Source organism: Salvelinus fontinalis, chromosome 6 (assembly GCF_029448725.1).
Source record: "Salvelinus fontinalis isolate EN_2023a chromosome 6, ASM2944872v1, whole genome shotgun sequence".
NCBI classification, from domain to species: domain Eukaryota; kingdom Metazoa; phylum Chordata; class Actinopteri; order Salmoniformes; family Salmonidae; genus Salvelinus; species Salvelinus fontinalis.
This window is the reverse complement of record NC_074670.1, coordinates 38,598,465-38,620,091: the sequence shown is the minus strand read 5'-3', so window position 1 is coordinate 38,620,091 and position 21,627 is coordinate 38,598,465. Positions and strand designations below refer to the sequence as shown.

The following is a 21,627-nucleotide window of genomic DNA, read 5'->3' as shown; positions in this document are numbered from 1 at the left end:
TTTGCAGGATTTACTATATAATTTATTCTATCCTTAGCACATTTTCTCATCTGCTTGCACGCACGTCCCCTATATCGAGTTGTTTTGGTATTTCCCTTATGCAATGCGCTTTTCCACGCACTATCTATTATTATAAACTGGGTGGTTCGAGCCCTGAGTGCTGTTTGACTGACAGCCGTGGTATATCAGACCCTATACCACGGGTATGACAAAACGTGTATTTGCATTGCTCTAATTACTTGGAAAGCAGTTTGTAATAGCAACACGGCACCTCTGGGTTTGTGGTACATGGCCAATATATCAAGGCTAAGGGCTGTATCCAGGTACTCTGCGTTACGTTGTGCGTAATAACAGCCCTTAGCTGTGGTATATTGGCCATATACCACACCCACTTGGGCTTTATTGCTTAACTATACCGCAAGTATACAAAACATTAAGGACACCTGCTCTTTCCGTGACAGACTGACCACGTGAATCCAGGTGAAAGCTATGATCCCTTATTAATGTCACTTGTTAAAACCACTACAATCAGTGTAGATGAAGGGGAGAAGATAGGTTAAGGAAGGATTGTGTATGTGTGCGATTCATAGGGTGAATGGGCAAGACAAAATATTTAAGTGCCTTTGAACATGGTAGGTGCCAGGCGCAGTGGTTTTGTCAAGAACTGTAACGAGTCTGAACAATGGTCCCCCACCCAAAGGCCATGTAGCCAACTTGACAACCGTGGGAAGCATTGGAGTCGACCTGGGCCAGCATCCCTGTGGAATGCTTTCGACACCTTAAGTAGAGGGAGGGGGATATATCTACCAGTCTGTCTATCCTGCCCTCTGGCCACCATTCACAGTGACCATAGTGGTAGGTGGACCGTTTGTCCAGATCCGCAATAGTCTGCCTCATAAAAACACAGATTTCTTTTTTTTAACCTGGTCCTGGGGTCAAGGGTCAGTCGTCCTCCAGGCTGATGATCTCTGCCTGACCACCGTCCCCCAGCAGGGTCAGCAAATTCCTGTATGGATTCCTGTCACACATGCAGAGAGTGAGTGAGTGAGTAAGAGAGGGGTCACAAAATGACTCACAAAGGTGTCACAGCACAAGATCCAGTATATTTCATACACAGAGTGGACTGTGTCACTGAACACTGCATCAGTGTTCACTGTATATATACAGTGCATTCGGAAAGTATTCAGACCCCTTGACTTTTCCCCCAAAAAATTGTTACAGCCTTATTCTAAAATTAATTAAATTGTTTTTTTCTCTCATCAATCTACATACAATACCCCATAATGACAAAACAAAAACAGGTTTAGACATTTTTGAAAAAAATAAAAATGGAAATATCACATTTACATAGGTATTCAGACCCTTTACTCAGTACTTTGTTGAAGCACCTTTGGCAGCAATTACAGCCTCGAGTCTTGTTGGGTATGACGCTACAAGCTTGGCACACCTGTATTTAGGGAGTTTCTCCCATTCTTCTCTGCAGATCCTCTCAAGCTCTGTCAGGTTGAATGGGGAGTGTTGCTGCACAGCAATTTTCAGGTCTCTCCAGAGATTGGGTTCAAGTCCGGGCTCTGGCTGGGCCACTCAAGGACATTCCAAGACTTGTCATGAAGCCACTCCTGCGTTGCCTTGGCTGTGTGCTTAGGGTCGATGTCCTGTTGGAAGGTGAACCTTCGCCCCCATCTGAGGTCCTGAGCGCTCTGGAGCAGGTTTTTGTCAATGATCTCTCTGTACTTTTCTCCGTTCATCTTTCCCTCGATCCTGACTAGTCTCCCAGTTCCTGCTGCTGAAAAACATCTCCACAGCATGATGCTGCCGCCACCATGGGTTACCGTAGGGATGGTGCCAGGTGTCCTCCAGATGTGACGCTTGGCATTCAGTTCTATTTTGGTTTCATCAGACGAGAGAATCTTGTTTCTCATGGTCTGAGTCCTTTAGGTGCCTATTGGTAAACTCCAAGAGGTCTGTCATGTGCCTTTTACTGAGGAGTGGCTTCCGTCTGGCCACTCTACCATAAAGGCCTGATTGGTGGAGTGCTGCAGAGATGGTTGTCTTTCTGGAAGGTTCTCCCATCTCCACAAAGGAACTTTGGAGCTCTGTCAGAGTGACCATCGGGTTCTTGGTCACCTCCCTGACCAAGGCCCTTCTCTCCCTTTGGCCGGCCGGTTCCAAACTTGTGTGCTTTTCCAAATCATGTCCAATCAATTGAATTTACCACAGGTGGACTCCAATCAAGTTGTAGAAACATCTCAAGGATGATCAATGGAAACATGACCCACACCATCATTTCGAGTCTCATAGCAAAGGGTCTGAATACTTTTTTATTTCACCTTTATTTAACTAGGCAATTCAGTTAAGAACAAATTCTTATTTACAATGAAGGCCTACACTGGCCAAACCCGGACGCCCTATGGGACTCCCAATCACGGCTGGTTGTGCTACAGCCTGGAATCGAACCAGGGTGTCTGTAGTGACATCTCAAGCACTGAGATGCCATGCCTTAGACCACTGCACCACTCAGGAGTAAATACAGTATCTGTTTTTTAATTTTGAATACATTTGAAACCATTTCTACAAACCTGTTTTTGCTTTGTCATTATGGGGTATTGTTTGTAGATTGATGAGGAAAAAATATATATTTAATACATTTTAGAATAAGGCAGATTCTAAAATGTGGAAAAAGTGAGGGATCTGAATACTTTCTGAATACACTGTCTGTCTGTCTGTCTGTCTGTCTGTCTGTCTGTCTGTCTGTCTGTCTGTCTGTCTGTCTGTCTGTCTGTCTGTCTGTCTGTCTGTCTGTCTGTCTGTCTGTCTGTCTGTCTGTCTGTCTGTCTATATTGGGGGTTGTGTGTTTTTATTAGTGATGTGGTTTGATATCTGGCATGTTGCACACTGGCTTTATGGTTTTATGACTACTGTAAAGCATTTGAATAGAATCAACGTAGGACGAAAGTCCCATTCCGCACACTTCAGATGTTTTCCCCACATAGGCCAACACGCAATTTATACCATGCAACTTACACCGTGCGATAATGGTTCCCCGTGGTGTGCGTAAACGTAGCGTTATATCAGGTAAGTGACAAGATTCTCTACGAGGAAACGGATAAAAAGGCGTCCTACGTGCTGTCGGACTGCTCTGGACTGCTAATTCCAATAATGCAGCTGTAAATGAACCTTAAAAATAGGATTATGTCTAGATTAGGTTATGTCCAACATTTTAAAACATTTTGCTACGGTGTACAATAATAGACACGACCCAAGTGCTGATTGCAGAGAGAGGAAGAGTAAAGGCTATGGCAGTTGGTGTCACTCACCGCAGAACAGGGACACTCTGGTCACATGGTGAATCCCCTGCGGCGGCTGAACGGCCTCTGTACTGGTCCTCCTCCTTGTGAACGCACAGCTGCTTTAAAACTAGTTACCACACGTGGACGCACATTGCACACACCAAAACCTAGAAAAACACTACCCATAAAAGCAAGCTTGTTCGCACATTGTTCACAAATATGATTACTGTGTGTACGTGTCTTTATGTGTGTGTACTCTCACCGTGAGGCTCGTTGACCAGCTTCAGGCAGCGGAGCAGAGAGGGGAAGGGGCATGGTGAGCAGGGCGGGGTCACTGACGTTGTTCCGTCTCAGCAGCTCCAAAAGGAAGGCCAGGACCGTGAACAGGCGGGGAGGAGGGGCGTTGCCTTTGATATGCAGGAAGTTCTCACTATGGAGACAGACACAGAAGAGGTATGACACAGAGCCAGTAATGTCTGGCCATTTAGTAGATGCTCCTAGGAGGCTGTCAAGGTGGATTAGGATGAAGTTGTCCTGAGACACTGCTCCAAGGTCAGTTTGGCTCCGCATTCCCTTACCTAATTATTAAGGTGAGGATTTGGGCAGGGTTAACTCATCCTGGATCTGTGCCTAAGAGCAATCTCTACCCAGAGCGTCAGAATCCTACCTGATCACCTGCAGGACGCTCCTTCTAAGTGCTGCCCCACGAGGGGTGGGCGTGGCCTCGGAGGCCGTCAGCAGCACCGGGTGATTGGCTATGGCCCCAACCGATGGAGTGGCAGGCAGGAAATGGTCAAGGTACATGGAGATGACATCACGGAGCTGCTTCTTTAGGTAGGCTCCCTGAGACAGACATACTGGCTGCTATACACAGACCCTGGAGGGGAAGAAAGGAGAGACAGAGATACAGTGAGAGAGGTCAGTATAGTAATACTAATGCTCATGGGAAATACTTCTGGATTTTTCTTTCCTCCCCTCTAACCCTGCTAGTACATTCTGAAGTATCCAAACAATACTTTTTTTTCTGAAGTATCCAAACTGGGGTAATAAGTAACATAATGTTTAGGTATAGGGAGTGTGTGTGTTCACGGGTGCGTGTGTCTGTTCATGCGCCCCACCTGCAGGTAGAGGGGCAGGCTGTCCCTCAAGGCCTTGTCCAGCCCAGACAGAGAGTTAGGGAGGTGCTCTCGCCCGCTGACAACGTTGAACAGCAGCTGCTGGTCCTTGGAGGTGGCCAGCAGGGGACTCAAGTGCTTCACCACGCACCCTGAACACACACACACACAGTCAACACCAAGGATGACAGACATTCAACGTGTGTTTGAGGAGATAGGCTCGAAGCAAGTCACTGGGCAGAGTTGCTAATCCTGATCATATCCTGATCCTCTCAAACACGCCGATTCCTTCTCGCCCAACACCAAATTGACCTCTAGCCAATATCTTTTCTACGCACTTGTAGAGATCTGAAATGATTGGATAGGTATAAGCAATACGGTTATAGCTCCAACTTACACCTGTCCAGTCTTTAGAGATTCACACAAAAAGCCTAAGGGGATAGGGGCAGACCTCCGTGATGCATACACCCACCCACAGCCCAGTAGGCCAGCAGCAGCCCCTCCTGAGGACTCTTATTGACCAGGTAGTGTTTGATATACTTCATGATGTCCCCCTGTGTAGTCCAGAGCACGGGTGACCATGGCAGAACGCTCAGACAACACCTGCAGCCCACTGTACACACGCCCCACACCCTGAGAGAGAAAAATACAAAAGCGACATAATGCATTTAAGCTGTATTTGTATGGAAATGCAGACTTGCCTTTCAGCGTATGCTATTGATATACTTGTTAATGCCAAAATAAAGAAAACACCAACATAAAGGTGTTTTAATAGGGCGTTGGGCCACCACGAGCCGCCAGAACAGCTTCAATACTTCTTGGCATAGATTCTACAAGTGTCTGGAACTCTACAGCAAAGATGCGACACCATTCTTCCACGAGAAATTCCATTTTGGAAAACGCTGTATCAGGCGTCGCTCCCTGAATCTCCCATAAGGGTTTTAATTGGGTTGAGATCTGTTGTTTAAGACACACACACACACACCCTCAAAACCCCCTAATGCTACTTTGAGAGCCCTCTTTCAAAGTCACTGAGATCTCTTCTTCTAGACATGGTAGCCAAAATAATAGACAACTGTGCATTTTTATATATGACCCCTAAGCATGATGGAATGAATTGCAATGAAATAACTCAGGGATCACACCTGTGTGGAAGCACCTGCTTTCAATATGCTTTGTATCCCTCATTTACTCAAGTGTTTCCTTTCTTTTGGCGGTTACCTGTGTGTATCTTGCATGCTGCAAATATCCTTGTTCACATGCGTGTGTGAGATGACAAGCTACCCTGTTACACCGTGTGTGTGACGAGATGCTACCCTATTACAGTGTGTGTGTAGTACCTTGATGAACATCTCAAGAGCAGACCTGGGCATTAGCTTGCCTCCAGCTCTAGGCTGCAGCCCGGCCCTCTGCAGTAGGGAGTCCACCTCAGGGAGCCTTAATACGAAACTAGTGAGCTCTGACAACTGCTCCTCCAGAGCCCTGCCTGGAAAAAGTAACACATCATAAATAATCATATATGCCACTTAGCAGACACTTTTATCCAAAGACTGCATTTACACATGTATCCCAATTCTGATCTTTTGCCCAATTATTGGCAAAATATCTGATCTGATTGGTCAAAAGTTGGTCTGCCTGTGTAAATGCTGGCCATGTTTAGGATGTGTATTAGCTCCTTATGGGACTTGAACCCACGACCTTAAGTGTTTCTAGCACCACACTCTTTCCAACCCGAGTCACACATATACACACACTTACATCTCCACAACAAAACACTGAAATAAACGTACAGAAATACACAAACTTAAAAACAGAAACTAATGGGAAATCATCCTAATATTGTAATAATCCAAAAAAGTATGGATGTATGTACTTGTAAGTCGCTCTGGATAAGAGCGTCTGCTAAATGACTTAAATGTAAATGTAAAATGTAAATGTAATAGACAAGAAGTGCAGGTTGCAAGTGTTTTAAATGTGGCATAGCTGACTGAGGATGTCGTTCCATTGCTGAACGGAGACCAGTGAGGCCTGGCCAGTGTGTGCACGCAAGACTCTAAGTACCTTTGGATAACAGCGTTTGCTAAATGGTCGGATGTCCAGGGTTCTAGATTGAGGATCTGTACCTGCTCTACTGTCGATGCCATCTGGGTTCTTGTGGATGTGCTGGTGCAGAACACAGCGGAACCAGGCTCTCACAGAAGGGTTCTGGGCTGAGCCCGACACGGAACCTCCACAGCCGGAGCTCACTGAATACACCAGCTCGCTGGGGAAGAGAGGTCAGTTTGACATAGAACAGACAACAAATGTGTTTAAGGGAATCACAAGTTAGAGTAAGGTGAGACGCAGAATTGATAATCTTGGTCAAATAATTAGTTATTGTTTGGGATGCGAGGTGATTTGTAGATCAGTGATTCTGTGCAGTCTGACCGCAATGTAGTGGATCTCAATCTCTATGTTCCACCGGAGCAAGGCGCTGTACAAATGTGCTAATCTGTTTAAGGGAGGCTCACATGATGGATAGTAGTTTAGAATATAAAAGGTGATTTGTAGATCAGTGATTTTGTGCAGCACCTTGCTTAGAATGATCCTTTCGGATGTTTGTCACCACACATGGTTTGTATTCATTCGTGTAGTCATTGCTACTCCGTAGCAAAGTGTTTTGCAATAAAAAACAAAAACAAGCATTTCTTAATGGACAAGTTAAAACTTCTTGCCACTAGGGGGGTGCCATTTCGACATAGCACAAATTTGTACCCAATTTAATGTTAAAGCTGTCGCTCTCCTCATCCTCAGAAGAGGTGAGGAGAGAAGGATCTTCGGACCAAAATGCGGAGTCAGGGAAATATGCCATCTTTATTTATAACGATGAACTGATGGCAACACGAAACAAAACAAAATACTTTCAAAAAACTTACAAAATAAGAAAACGACGTACAACGGAACCTGAACATAAACTTACATGGACAAACGTAAACTTACGAACAGGAACGAACATCAAAACGAACGAACAGCAAAACAGCTCCAAATGTGAAAAACATCGACAACACGATAGACATCACAGGAGACAACCACCCACAAACAAACAGTGTGAATGCCCTACCTAAATATGACTCTTGATTAGAGGAAAATGCAAACCACCTGCCTCTAATCAAGAGCCATACCAGGCAAACCAAAACCAACATAGAAACGAATAACATAGACTGCCCACCCAAAACACATGCCCTGACCAAAAACACATAAAAACTAACATAAATAGGTCAGGACTGTTACAGTACCCCCCCCCCAAGGTGCGAACGCCGGGCGCACCAGCACAAAGTCCAGGGGAGGGTCCGGGTGGGCAGTTGACCACGGTGGTGGCTCCGGTTCAGGACGCTGTCCCCGCACCACCATAGTCACTCCCCTCTTCTTTCTACCCCTTCCACTGACCACCCAAACATTAGCTTCCCCTAAATAAACAGCTAGCACCGGGACAAAGGGCAGCACCGGGACAAGGGGTAGCACCGGGACAAGGGGCAGCACCAGAACAAGGGGCAGCACCAGGATAAGGACCATCACTGGAATAAGGGGCAGCACCGGGACAAGGGGCAGCACCGGGACAAGGGGCAGCACCGGGACAAGGGGCAGCACCGGGACAAGGGGCAGCACCGGGACAAGGGGCAGCACCGGGACAAGGGGCAGCACCGGGACAAGGGGCAACACCGGGACAAGGGGCAACACCGGGACAAGGGGCAGATCCCGGCTGAAGGACTCTGGCAGGTCCTGTTTGGACGGCTCTGGCAGGTCCATGCTGGCTGACGGCTCTCTACGCTCATGGCAGGCTGACGGCTCTTGACGCTCATGGCAGGCTGACGGCTCTCGACGCTCATGGCAGGCTGACGGCTCTTGACGCTCATGGCAGGCTGACGGCTCTCGACGCTCATGGCGCTCTGACGGCTCTGGCTGCTCATGGCTCTCTGACGGCTCTGGCTGCTCATGGCTCACTGACGGCTCTGGCTGCTCATGGCTCTTTGACGGCTCTGGCTGCTCATGGCTCACTGACGGCTCTGGCTGCTCATGGCTCGCTGGCGGCTCTGGCAGATCCTGTCTGGTTGGCGGCTCTGGCAGATCCTGTCTGGTTGGCGGCTCTGGCAGATCCTGTCTGGTTGGCGGCTCTGGCAGATCCTGTCTGGTTGGCGGCTCTGGCAGATCCTGTCTGGTTGGCGGCTCTGGCAGATCCTGTCTGGTTGGCGGCTCTAGCGGCTCCTGTCTGGCTGACGGCTCTAGCGGCTCCTGTCTGGCGGATGGCTCTGTAGGCTCATGGCAGACGGGCGGCTTTGCAGGCTCATGGCAGACGGGCGGCTTTGCAGGCTCATGGCAGACGGGCGGCTTTGCAGGCTCATGGCAGACGGATGGCTCAGACGGCGCTGGGGAGACGGATGGCTCAGATGGCGCTGGAGAGACGGATGGCTCAGATGGCGCTGGGGAGACGGATGGCTCAGATGGCGCTGGGGAGACGGATGGCTCAGATGGCGCTGGGGAGACAGATAGCTCTGTAGGGAGGAGAAGGAGAGACAGCCTGGTGCGTGGTCTAGGCACCGGCTGCGCTGGAGAGGAGGAAACAGCAGGAGAGAGAACCCGGAGAGACAGCCTGGTACGGGGGGCTGCCACCGGAGGACTGGTACATGGAGGTGGCACCGGATATACCGGACCGTGAAGGAGGACACGTGCTCTTGAGCACCGAGCCTCCCCAACCCCACCAGGTTGAATGAACCCCGTAGCCCTGCCAGTGCGGCGAGGTGGAATAGCCCGCACTGGGCTATGCAGGCGAACCGGGGACACCACCTGTAAGGCTGGTGCCATGTACACCGGCCCGAGGAGACGTACTGGAGACCAGCTACGTTGGGCCGGCTTCATGGCACCCGGCTCGATGCCCAACCTAGCCCTCCCAGTGCGGCAAGGTGGAATAGCCCGCACTGGGCTAAGCACGCGTACTGGGGACACCGTGCGCTCTACCGCATAACACGGTGTCTTACCAATACGACGCCTTCTACCTCCACGGTAAGCACGGGGAGTTTGCTCGGGTATCTTACCCGGCTTTGCCACACTCCTCGTGTGCCCCCCCCCAAGAAATTTTTTGGTCTGACTCACCGGCTCCCAACCGCGTCGTCTCGCTGCCTCCTCATACCAGCGCCGCTCAGCCTTCGCTGCTTCCAATTCCTCCTTTGGACGGCGATATTCCCCTGGTTGAGCCCAAGGTCCTCTACCGTCCAAGATCTCCTCCCAAGTCCAGAAGTTCTTATTGCTCCGTCGAGCATTCCCATACCGCTTGGTCACTGTTTGTTGGTGGGTGATTCTGTTAAAGCTGTCGCTCTCCTCATCCTCAGAAGAGGTGAGGAGAGAAGGATCTTCGGACCAAAATGCGGAGTCAGGGAAATATGCCATCTTTATTTATAACGATGAACTGATGGCAACACGAAACAAAACAAAATACTTTCAAAAAACTTACAAAATAAGAAAACGACGTACAACGGAACCTGAACATAAACTTACATGGACAAACGTAAACTTACGAACAGGAACGAACATCAAAACGAACGAACAGCAAAACAGCTCCAAATGTGAAAAACATCGACAACACGATAGACATCACAGGAGACAACCACCCACAAACAAACAGTGTGAATGCCCTACCTAAATATGACTCTTGATTAGAGGAAAATGCAAACCACCTGCCTCTAATCAAGAGCCATACCAGGCAAACCAAAACCAACATAGAAACGAATAACATAGACTGCCCACCCAAAACACATGCCCTGACCAAAAACACATAAAAACTAACATAAATAGGTCAGGACTGTTACATTTAAACGGCCTCGTACTCAATTATTGCTCGTACAATATGCATATTATTCTTACTATTGGATATAAAACACTCTCTAGAAACCGTTTGAATTATGTCTGTGGGTGAAACAGAACTCTCTCTGCTGCGAAATCCATGACAGGAACTGCGAAGGTCTGAAAACTAGGCTCTGCTCTCAGATCAGTTTAAAGCTCTGTATGTATCCTATGGGTCGACATGAACTGCACCCGCCTTCCCCTGGATGTCAGTAACCAATGAGAAGTGGAATGGACTTTCTGCGTAGTTCCCAGAGTTTATAAAAGGCCAAGGAGCGAGAGGACCTATCTTTTCAACGCTCGCCATTACGCAAAGCAAGACCTCAGGATGGCATTTTGGAACGCTCAGTTATCGACCTTAGATATATCCGTCTGTAATTTAATTAGTTATAGGTGTTAGAAACATCATAACGAAGTTATTTTAAACCGAGTTATATCAGTTTATGCGAGTATATTGCTATTTTCGGAATTTCCTTAGTATTGAGTAGAAAGTTTTGGGCATGCTGTGGCCTCATAGCTACTTGTTAGCTGCTACTTCTGAATTTGAACACGACGTTTTACAACCAAGCAACAATTATTTTGGACAAAGGACCACTTCGCCAAGATTCTGATGGAAGCTCGTCCAAAAGTAAGAGCTATTTATGATGTTATTCCGTATTTATGTGGAGAAATGTAAACGTATTTGTCCGCCATTATTGCGGCACTAGTCTGGCTGTAACGCACACTGTATGTCTAATAACGTTAATTTAAAAAATCTAACTCAGCGATTGCATTAAGAACTAATTTGTCTTTCAGTTGCTGTCCAACCTGTATTTTTTTAAGTCAAGTTTATGAATAGCTTTCGATAAGAATAGGTGCCTTACCAAGATGGCGCAGGACAGATTGCTTGATTGTTTGCCCACTAATCACGTTGTGTAACCATGAATTGTGCGGCTAAATATGCACATTTTCGAACCAACTCTATATGAATTGTGTAATATGATGTTACAGGACTGTCATCTGAAGAATTCTGAGAAGGTTAGTGAAAAAGTTAATAGCGTTTGGTGGTTTATAACGTTATTGCTATTTTTGCCTTGAATCAATGCTGCTGTGTGACTGACTATTGTAGTAAGCTAAGATAACGCTATATTGTGTTTTCGCTGTAAAACACTTAGAAAATCTGAAATATTGGCTATATTCACAAGATCTGTGTCTTTCATCTGCTGTACGCTGTGTATTTTTTAAAAATGTTTTATGATGAGTAATTAGCTAATACACGATGGTCTCTGTAGTTATTCTAGTCATTTTAGTGAGAGTTGTGATGGGGGCTGCAATTGTAAACTATGATTTATACCTGAAATATGCACATTTTTCTAACAAAACCTATGCTATACAATAAATATGTTATCAGACTGTCATCTGAATAGGTTGTTTCTTGGTTAGTGGCTATTTATATCTTTATTTGGTCGAATTTGTGATAGCTACTGATGCAGTAAGAAAATGGTGGAGTAAGAAAAGTGTTGACTTTTGCTAACGTGGTTAGCTAATAGATTTACATATTGTGTCTTCCCTGTAAAACATTTAAAAAATCAGAGATGATGGCCTGAATCACAAGATCTGTATCTTTCATTTGGTGTCTTGGACTTGTGATTTCATGAACATTTTATTTTATGATATCCCTGTAACTTTAGGCTAGGCTATGCTAGTCAGCTTTTGTGATGGGAGTGCTCCCGGATCCGGGTTTGTGAGGCGTTAGAGGTTTTAAAGACCCTGCTTACTGGAGTAATGTTACCTGTTCTGGAGCAGGTGGGGTAGGTAGCGAGTCACTAGCAGGGGGTGCAGCATGTCATCCCAGCTGAAGCACTGCATGATGGACTGGATGTGGTTGGGCTGGAGATCTTGTGGGGCAGAGCTAGGAAGGTCAAAGGCCAGCAGAGTAAATCCTGGAAATGAGAGTCAACATTCATACCATGTTACCTGATGGTAACTACCACGGAAAATACGTTTGAGAGAGTCATACTATAATGGAAGGATTTGTCATTGCATGCTCAACACAAAGCACAGATGCAAGATGTTGAGAGTAAAAGAACTGACGAGAGAGAAAAAGAGCGCGAGAGAGAGAGAAACAGTGAGACAAAGGCAGACGGTGTATATAATCTTATGAGAAATACAATTGTTAGTTTGTGCAACTCACAGTGTGAAATTGTTGTATACAGTAAACATTTATCCTCCTCTCCCATTCCTCCCACTCTCTCCCTCTCTCCCTCTGTGTGTGCATCTGACCTGCGGCAGCATCAGCCAGCTGGGCAGGAGGGGTGTTGGAAAGGCGCAGGCTGCGGAGGAAGGGGAAAAAGTTGGCCCAGAGAGCTGCTGCAACCGCTAGGTGGCGGTCTTTACCCACGCTGACATTGGGAGGAGGCAGCCAGGCACTGGGGGGGGGACATGCTGAGTGGCCAGGCTGGACATTGCACTGATGTACCTTCCTGTAGGAGACACACACACAACCACACAGGAGAGAAACACACACACACACACAAACACACACACCAATAACATCCTTATTCAACAGAAACACAGTATCTCCTTTTCCTTCACACCACCTCTCCACCTCCATCCCGTTCTTATATTACGCTTCCTTCCTCTCTTTCACATTCCCTCCATCCTTCTTCATCGCTCTCTCACTCTTCCCATCTCTGGGGGGATTAGGTCATGCGGTGCGGTGCAGGGTAGAGAGGAACAGGACAGGGCAGAGCGGGGCTGATCCCCTGTACACAGACTGGGTTCTGGCTGCTGTGTCTGCCTGGCCCCACGGCGGCTGGCATTAGCCCAGATAAGCAGCTGAAGGAGCTGTAATCTCATTTAGACTGGAGATGATCCTCCTGTCCCCTCATTCGCCCGGATGGAGCGAGAGAGAAAGGGATGGAGGGGAGGGAGGCAGGGGTGAGTACTGGCACCCTCAGCTCCCCTTGCTCTCCCCGCTCGTGTGTCTCTCTCTCTCTCACACACACACACACACACACACACACACACACACACACACACACACACACATACACACACACACACACACACACACACACACACACACACACACACACACACACACACACACACACACACACACACACACACACACACACACACACACACACACACACACACACCTCTGCCTGCGCCTTCCAGCAAGGTTGCATCTAATCCAGAGAGAGCTGAGACAATCGATTAGAGTCTGAATTCATTAGCCTCGTTACTACGGCGGAATGGGCCTTTCACACCCATCAAGGCTCATTGTACAAGACATAGTCAGAGACCCCACTTAATCCTCCCCACTGCCGCTTCTTATAGCTGTACACACACACACCATTAGAGACCCCACTTAACCCCTCCCCCAAATGCAGCCACTAACACACACACACACACACACATAGACTGACTTGCAACCCAGACAGCTGATGAAACTGTGGGTTTGCACAACCAATGAATTTCTGCACAAACTGTCAGAAACAGTCTCATGGAAGCTCATCTGCGTGCCCGTCGTCCTTGACTTGACTGCAGTTTGGCGTCATAACCGACTTCAGTGGGCAAATGCTCACCTTCGATGGCCACTGGCACGCCGGAGAAGTGTGCTCTTCATGGATGAATTCCGGTTTCAACTGTACCGGGCAGATGGCAGACGGCGTGTATGGCGTCGTGCGGGCAAACAGTTTGCTGATGTCAACGTTGTAAACGAAGTGCCCCATGGTGGTGGTGGGGTTATGGTATGGGCAGGCATAAGCTAAGGACAACGAATATAATTGCATTTTATCAATAGCAATTTGAATGCCCAGAGATACCGTGTCGAGATCTTGAGGCCCATTGTTGTGCCATATATCCGCCCGCCATTCCCTCATATTTCAGCATGATAATGCAGGGCCCCATGTCGCAAGGATCTGTACACAATTCCTGGAAGCTGAAAATGTCCCAGTTCTTCCATGGCCTGCATACTCACCAGACATGTCACCCATTGAGCATGTTTGGGATGCTCTGGATCGGCCCGTATGACAGCTTATTCCAGTTCCGGCCAATATCCAGCAACTTCGTACAGCCATTGAAGAAGAGTAGGACAACATTTCACAGCCTGATCAACTATATGCGAAGGAGATGTGTTGCGCTGCATGAGGCAAATGGTGGTCACACCAGATAGTGACTGGTTTTCTGATCCACACACCTACCTTTTTTTTTAAGGTATCTGTGAGAAACAGATCCATATCTGTATTCCCAGTCATGTGAAATCCCTAGATCAGGGTCTGATGAATTTATTTAAATTGACCAATTTCCTTATATGAACTGTAACTCAGTAAAATCTTTTTAAATTGTTGCATGTTTATATTTTTATATTTTGTTCAGTGTAGTTAAGACATACCGTAGCCTACACTGTTTGTTGTTATTGTCGGTTAATCAAAGTGGCTCCAAGTGAAGCAAACAACCTAGATCTTTAAATCAATGCAAAGTTGAATTAAAATTACGGAATTAAGTTAGTTAAATGATAAGGAGTAGGCTACAATGACCAACCATCAGGTAGGCTGTTGTTAAATCTAAATTGAGTTTAGACAAGGACGGGAAGCACAGCAAAATAGCCTCAATTAGCCTAGGTAGCTAGCTATATTAGCTAGCCTCTGTACATTGATTTGATGCGGTCAAGACAGGCACTATCTGTATGGCTACTCTCTCTCTTTTTCTCCTTCCCGGGTAAAACTCAAGCAAGCAGAGTAGTACCTCTCTCCGAAGTAGCGCAGGCTACGCAGCAAGCCAGTTCCCAAGTAGTTTTTTTTTTTTTTTTTTTTACCCCTTTTTCTCCCCAATTTCGTGGTATGCAATTGGTAGTTACAGTCTTGTCCCAGTCAACTCCCGTACGGACTCGGGCGAGGCGAAGGTCGATAGCCGTGCGTTCTCTGAAACACAACCCAGCCAAGCCGCAATGCTTCGTGACACCATGCCCGCTTAACCAGGAAGCCAGTCGCACCAATGTGTCGGAGGAAACACCGTACACCGGGCAAACGTGTCAACATGCATTTCGACCAGCCTGCCACAGGAGTCGCTAGTGCGCGGTGGGACAAGAACATCCCTGCCGGCCAAACCCATCCCCTAACCCGGACGGCGCTGGGCCAATTGTGTGCCGCCCCATGGGTCTCCCGGTCACGGCCGGCTGCGACAGAGCCTGGACTCGAACCAGGATCTCTAGTGGCACAGTGCCTTAGACCACTGCACCACTCGGGAGGCCCCGTTCCCAAGTTTTTTAACACATGTATTTCGACTATCCGGACATCTGATAAAGTGTCATGATATTATTCTAATAGTGAAATTATTTAAAATACCCAACCATAAAAATAAACAAAAATAACGTCTCAGCAAAGAGCAATTTCTCAAGCAACACTTTTGCAAGGACTGTGGGAGTGGTCTGAGTGAAGAGGGTAAAACTGAAAACTAGCAGTTATTGCCTGAGAGGTTTGGAACTCTCTTCCTTATTGGTCTATTAACTAATGTAACCAGGCAGGCCAAAACTCCATCCCACCAAAACAGGCTGAAATTTCAGGCGGTATTTTCAAACAGCTCTTACACTAAACGGGCATTATCATAATTTTCACAATTACACAGTATTATCCAACCTCAGTGTGGAAAATGATGTTTATGATTGCACTGGGCCTTAAATAATGACAGGGGACAACAACTATTGCCTCCCACCACCTATATAATGTCCATCCACTGCTCTTTAGAGAGAGACTCAGGGTACAATGGAGGGCCAAGGTGTAGGGGCGTAGGGTCTAGATACGGAGGAGAGCACTTAATTAAGATCTCAGATAATTTTCCACCAACCGTCCCCCAATATAATACTGAATGTGTACCACTGAGACCTCACACACACCCTCTGGCGACACAGGGGTCTCAAGCCCTCATGCACAGGATCATGGTAAGGAATGCAATGTGAGGAATTAGCCTACTGGTTGGCTGTTAGGCGGGCGGCCGGCCTTGGCGACGGCCATACGGGTCAGTGGTTGTCACACACGCACACACACCTCTTGGTCGCAGCCTCTGGCGGGATAATTCTCTTGATGTGTGCAGATTCCGCTCTGCTCTTAATAAACATAATGACGGCGAGGCACAATTTGCAGGACTACATAATTACCTGTTAATTGTGTCACTGAAAACGCATTAATCACAGAGATACCAAGTACTGCCAAGACGGAGTATTAAGCATAATTTGGCGGGACGAATTTGAGAGAGCACTTTTTTATTTCATTAAATGGGTCAGCGTGATCTCGGCCATAACACTGTCCCCTTTGGGAGTTTGTGCAAATGAGTGCCCTCCGACCCCGAGATAAGAGATGGGGACGTTTTTTGAATTAGCGAAGCTAACGAGATATGCCGTGTTACGGGAGCCTGGACTGAAATAATAGAAGAGCACATTTTAGTGATGGATGAAAAATCTACAGTTACATATCAGGATTTTTTTTTGCGATATATCGTATTGACAATATCGCAATATTTTTTATATCTTATCGGCACTTAAGTATCGTGATATCGTATTGTGAGGTCCCTGGCAATTCCCAGCACTAGCACACTTAGTGTTTCACCTTGAAGGTATGTGTGTATGTGGGAGTGTTGACATGTATACACAGGAGAGTCAAAGCAAGCACACACTCATATAAGTCATGAGTGAGGATTGTTGCAGGCTGGCTGCTTACTGCTTCATCAGCGCTGACTCAGGGTAATCCAAACTGAACAATAACACAACATTGTAGTGGTTCATTCCATTTACATACAACCAGACATCCTCTCCCTCCTGACACCTCTGTCCTGCCCTTTTACTTCTTCTCTCACCAAAACAGACACCTGTTTCACCTGTGCCTTTCTCTCTAAACCATTGAGCTCTGATCGGGTCGTCCGGGTAACACACACCCGTGGCCCGCCGGTGAACTCACCCTGACGCCGTCTCCACTCTCCGTCACACAGTCTCTCCCACATACTCACGACCTGCCGCTATACCCATGGTGACCACACTGGGGCCCCTAGAGGCCGTAACTATACTCAGGCCTCTGCCAGCACCTAGCTGAAGGTGACCTGGGGGCCACAGGGCCCCAAGAGACAGAGAGGGGCCTCCGGACACAATGGATGGGCTGGATTTATCGTAGGGATGGAGGGGGGACAGAGGACAGCACAATCCTGCCTTTGTAGATGTCAGTACTGGGGCCTGACTGACCCCATTACGGCTTCTAGATCCCAGCATTGATAGGTAGGGCCAGGAGTTTTTTTCACGTGATCATGCCAGCAAAAACTTGAGGATCTAGTTGTAGGGTCTAAGGCCGATGCCTGAAAGCATGTCTGTCTGTCCATCTGTCTGTCTGCTCGTCAATGTGTATAGTGTGTGTGTGTGTGTGTGTGTGTGTGTGTGTGTGTGTGTGTGTGTGTGTGTGTGTGTGTGTGTGTGTGTGTGTGTGTGTGTGTGTGTGGGCATTTGAGTTAACTGTGTCTCAGTGAGTTGCTGAGTGTTTGTCCCCCCTCCCTCACCTAGCTCCCTCAGCACGATCTGCAGAAAGCCCAGGGCAGAGCTCAGCTCCGACTGGCGGCAGGCGGGCAGCAGCAGACTGAACCCCTCATTGAGTAGCTTCTCCTCTGACAGACCGAGACACACGCTCGTCTCAAACACCTCGGCCACGCCCCCTAGGTAGGAACCCAGGGGGCCCCAGAGGGCCAGGTGGCGAGACGGTTCTGTGGTCTTCAGGTAGAACTCCCTGACAGTCTGAGAGAAGGAGGAGGCCAGCCAGCTAGCTTGGGCCCCCACATCAAGGCCCCTCTCCTGGAAGAGCAGTAAGAGAGCCAGCAGGCCCCTCCACACCAGGCTCTGTTGGGCGGGGGGGAGTCCAGAGGGAGCAGGCCCAGCAGTTCACAGGCCCGGCCTGCCACGTCCTCCAGCTCGGCCTGCCGGGCCACCACAACGAACAACAGCAGGAAGTTCATCAGCCCAGCCTCGGATAGTTCCTGCATCCGCCGCTGGTGGAACTCGGAGTACATCCTGGAGAGGAGCGAGCAAGAGAGATGGATGAGAAATAAGGGACATGCGTTTCCACTGGCCATAGTAAGATGAAGAGATATTAGTGTCACAGTTCAAATTGAGTGTGTGACATTCATATTACTCATCTTTCACTGAGACTTTGCATTGCTCCAGTCAAGATCAGAGTGCATATATATTGGTAGATCTCCCCACCCGCACCTTCTTCCATCGCAAAGCTCCATCACTCCTTCTCTGGTGCTGATGAGAGGCATGCCTGGCGTACGTGTGTGTCTGTGTGTATGAGAAAAACGCAATGTTGTTCTCATACACACATGTTGCGCAATGTTGTTAGATCCTGCGGGTACCGTGAACAAATGCCTTTAGAGATCATGTTAAATGTCAGACACTCAGCCACGCAGCAGTAGGCACACAGTCGCCCTCTCTGCAGTCAAACCAATCTACTGCAACACCAGTTAGCGATCAATAACTACTACTACACACACACACACACACACACACACACACACACACACACACACACACACACACACACACACACACACATACACATACACATACACATACACATACACATACACATACACATAGACAGAGAGACAGATCATACACACACACACACGCCACCCCCTGCAGTGCACCCAGAGGGCTCCATAGTTCCCCTAGAACGGCCACAGCACTTATTGAGGAACAGGGACTGAAACTCCTCCATACAAATTATGAGCATTACCATGACTAGGGCTGTGGCGGTCATTACATTTTTGCAGCCGGTGATTGTCAAGCAAATAACTGCCGGTCTCACGGTAATTGACCATTAATTAAAATAAACACATTTAGCATCTCCTGGCTTTCATGCCTAGCCTACAAGCCACTGATGCAGACCTTTGGAACATCTACAGTACCAGTCAAAAGTTTGGACACACCTACTCATTCATTTCTACATAGTAGAATAATTATGAAAACATCAAAACTATGAAATAAGACATATGAAATCATGTAGTAACCAAAAAAGAGTTAAACAAATCAAAATAAATTTTATATTTGAGATTCTTCAAAGTAGCCACCCTTTGCCTTGATTACAGCTCTGCACACTCTTGGCATTCTCTCAGCTAGCTTCATGAGGTAGTCACCTGGAATGCATTTCAATTACCAGGTGCCTTGTTAAAAGTTTATTTGTGGAATTTCTTTCCTTCTTAATGTGTTTGAGCCAATCAGTTGTGTTGTGACAAGGTAGGTGTAGAATACAGAAAATAGCCCTATTTGGTAAAAGACCAAGTCCATATTATGGCAAGAATTGCTCAAATAAGCAAAGAGAAACGACAGTCCATCATTACTTTAAGACATGAAGGTCAGTCAATCCGGAAAATGTCAAGGTCTTTGGAAGTTTCTTCAAGTACAGTCACAAAAAACATCAAGCGCTACGATGAAACTGGCTCCGCATGTGTAGTTCCTACCGTGAAGCATGGAGGAGGTGGTGTGATGGTGCTTTGCTGGTGACACTGTTGTGATTTATTTAGAATTCAAAGCACACTTAACCAGCATGGCTATCCCATCTTGTTTACGCTTAGTGGTACTATCATTTGTTTTTCAACAGGACAATGACCCAACACACCTCCAGGCTGTGTTAGGGCTATTTGACCAAGAAGGAGAATGATGGAGTTCTGCATCAGATGACCTGGCCTCCACAATCACCCGACCTCAACCCAATTGAGATTGTTTGGGATGAGTTGGATCACAGAGTGAAGGAAAAGCAGCCAACAAGTGCTCAGCATATGTGGGAACTCCTTCAAGACTGTTGGAAAAGCATTCCTCAAAGCTGTCATCAAGACAAAGGGTGGCTACTTTGAAGAATCTCAAATATATGTTGATTTGTTTAACACTTTTTTGGTAACTACATGATTCCATGTGTTATTTCATAGTTTTGATGTCTTCACTATTATTCTACAATGTAGAAAATAGTAAAAATAAAGAAAAACTCTTGAATGAGTAGGTGTGGCCAAACTTTTGATTGGTACTGCACATTTAAAAAAGTCAAATAAATCCATGTAATATAGCCTACACCATCACAATAAATACATTATTTATTTTAGACAGGTCTAAAGAAACATGATATGAAGAAAATATAGTCTATTTCAGAACAGAATAGCATACTCTGAGTTGTCCTTATGTTAGGCCCTGATATGGCTGTGGGCTACACTAGTTTATTTAGCAGACAAGATTTGTTTAGAATTCTGTGGAATTATTTTATATTATTTTATGGTATGAAGAATAAAATGCAACATAACTGAATGAAATAGAAAGAATATATATTCTGTGTTGATGTCACGCCCTGGCCATAGAGAGGCTTTTATTCTCTATTTTGGTTAGGCCAGGGTGTGACTAGGGTGGGCATTCTAGTTTCTTTATTTCTATGATTTCTGTTTCCATGTTTTGGCCGGGTATGGTTCTCAATCAGGGACAGCCGTCTATCGTTGTCTCTGATTGGGAATCATACTTAGGCAGCCTGTTTTTCCACCTTAGTGGTGGGTAGTTGTCTGTATTAGTGGCCTGTATAGCCCTAGTCAGCTTCACGTGCGTTTTTGTTGTTTCTTGTTTTTGTTGGTGACATGTAAAATGTAAATAAATGTACGCTCACCACGCTGCACCTTGGTCCTATCAATTCCACGCTGACGACGTTTGTGACAGTTGAGCGGTTAACAAAGAAGCAAGTCTTCCTATATGCTTAATTTAGAGTTATTTATGCAACTTTAGTTGTGATAAAAACGTTGGGCTATACAGTGCATTCGGAAGGTATTCAGACCCCTTGACTTTTTCCTCCGTTTGTTAGGTTACAGCCTTATTCTAAAATGGACTAAATAGTTTTTTCCCCCCTCATCAATCTACACACAATACCCCATAATGACAAAGCAAAAACAGGTTTTTATACATTGAGGCCAAAGAGTTCAATCTTGGCTTCATCAGACCAGAGAATCTTCTTTCTCATGGTCTGAGAGTCCTTTAGGTGCCTTTTGGCAAACTCCAAGCAGGCTGTCATGTGCCTTTTACTGAGGAGTGGCTTCTGTCTGGCCACTCTACCATAAAGGCCTGATTGGTGGAGTGCAGAGAGTGCAGAGATGGTTGTCCTTCTGGAAGGTTCTCCCATCTCCACAGAGGAACTCTGGAGCTTTGTCAGAGTGACCATCGGGTTCCTGGTCACCTCCCTGACCAAGGCCATTCTACTCCCGATTGCTCAGTTTGGCCGGCCGGCCACCTCTAGGAAGAGTCTTGGTGGTTCCAAACTTCTTCTATTTAAGAATGATGGAGTCCACAGTATTCCTGGGGA

At 46.8% G+C, this 21,627-nt stretch overlaps 1 pseudogene; it reads right to left on the bottom strand.

Annotated features, from left to right (window-relative positions):
- Positions 1–3,532: 3,532 nt before the first annotated feature.
- The window catches only part of LOC129858611 (protein MMS22-like), a 37,257-nt pseudogene continuing 19,162 nt past the window's right edge, over positions 3,533–21,627 (bottom strand).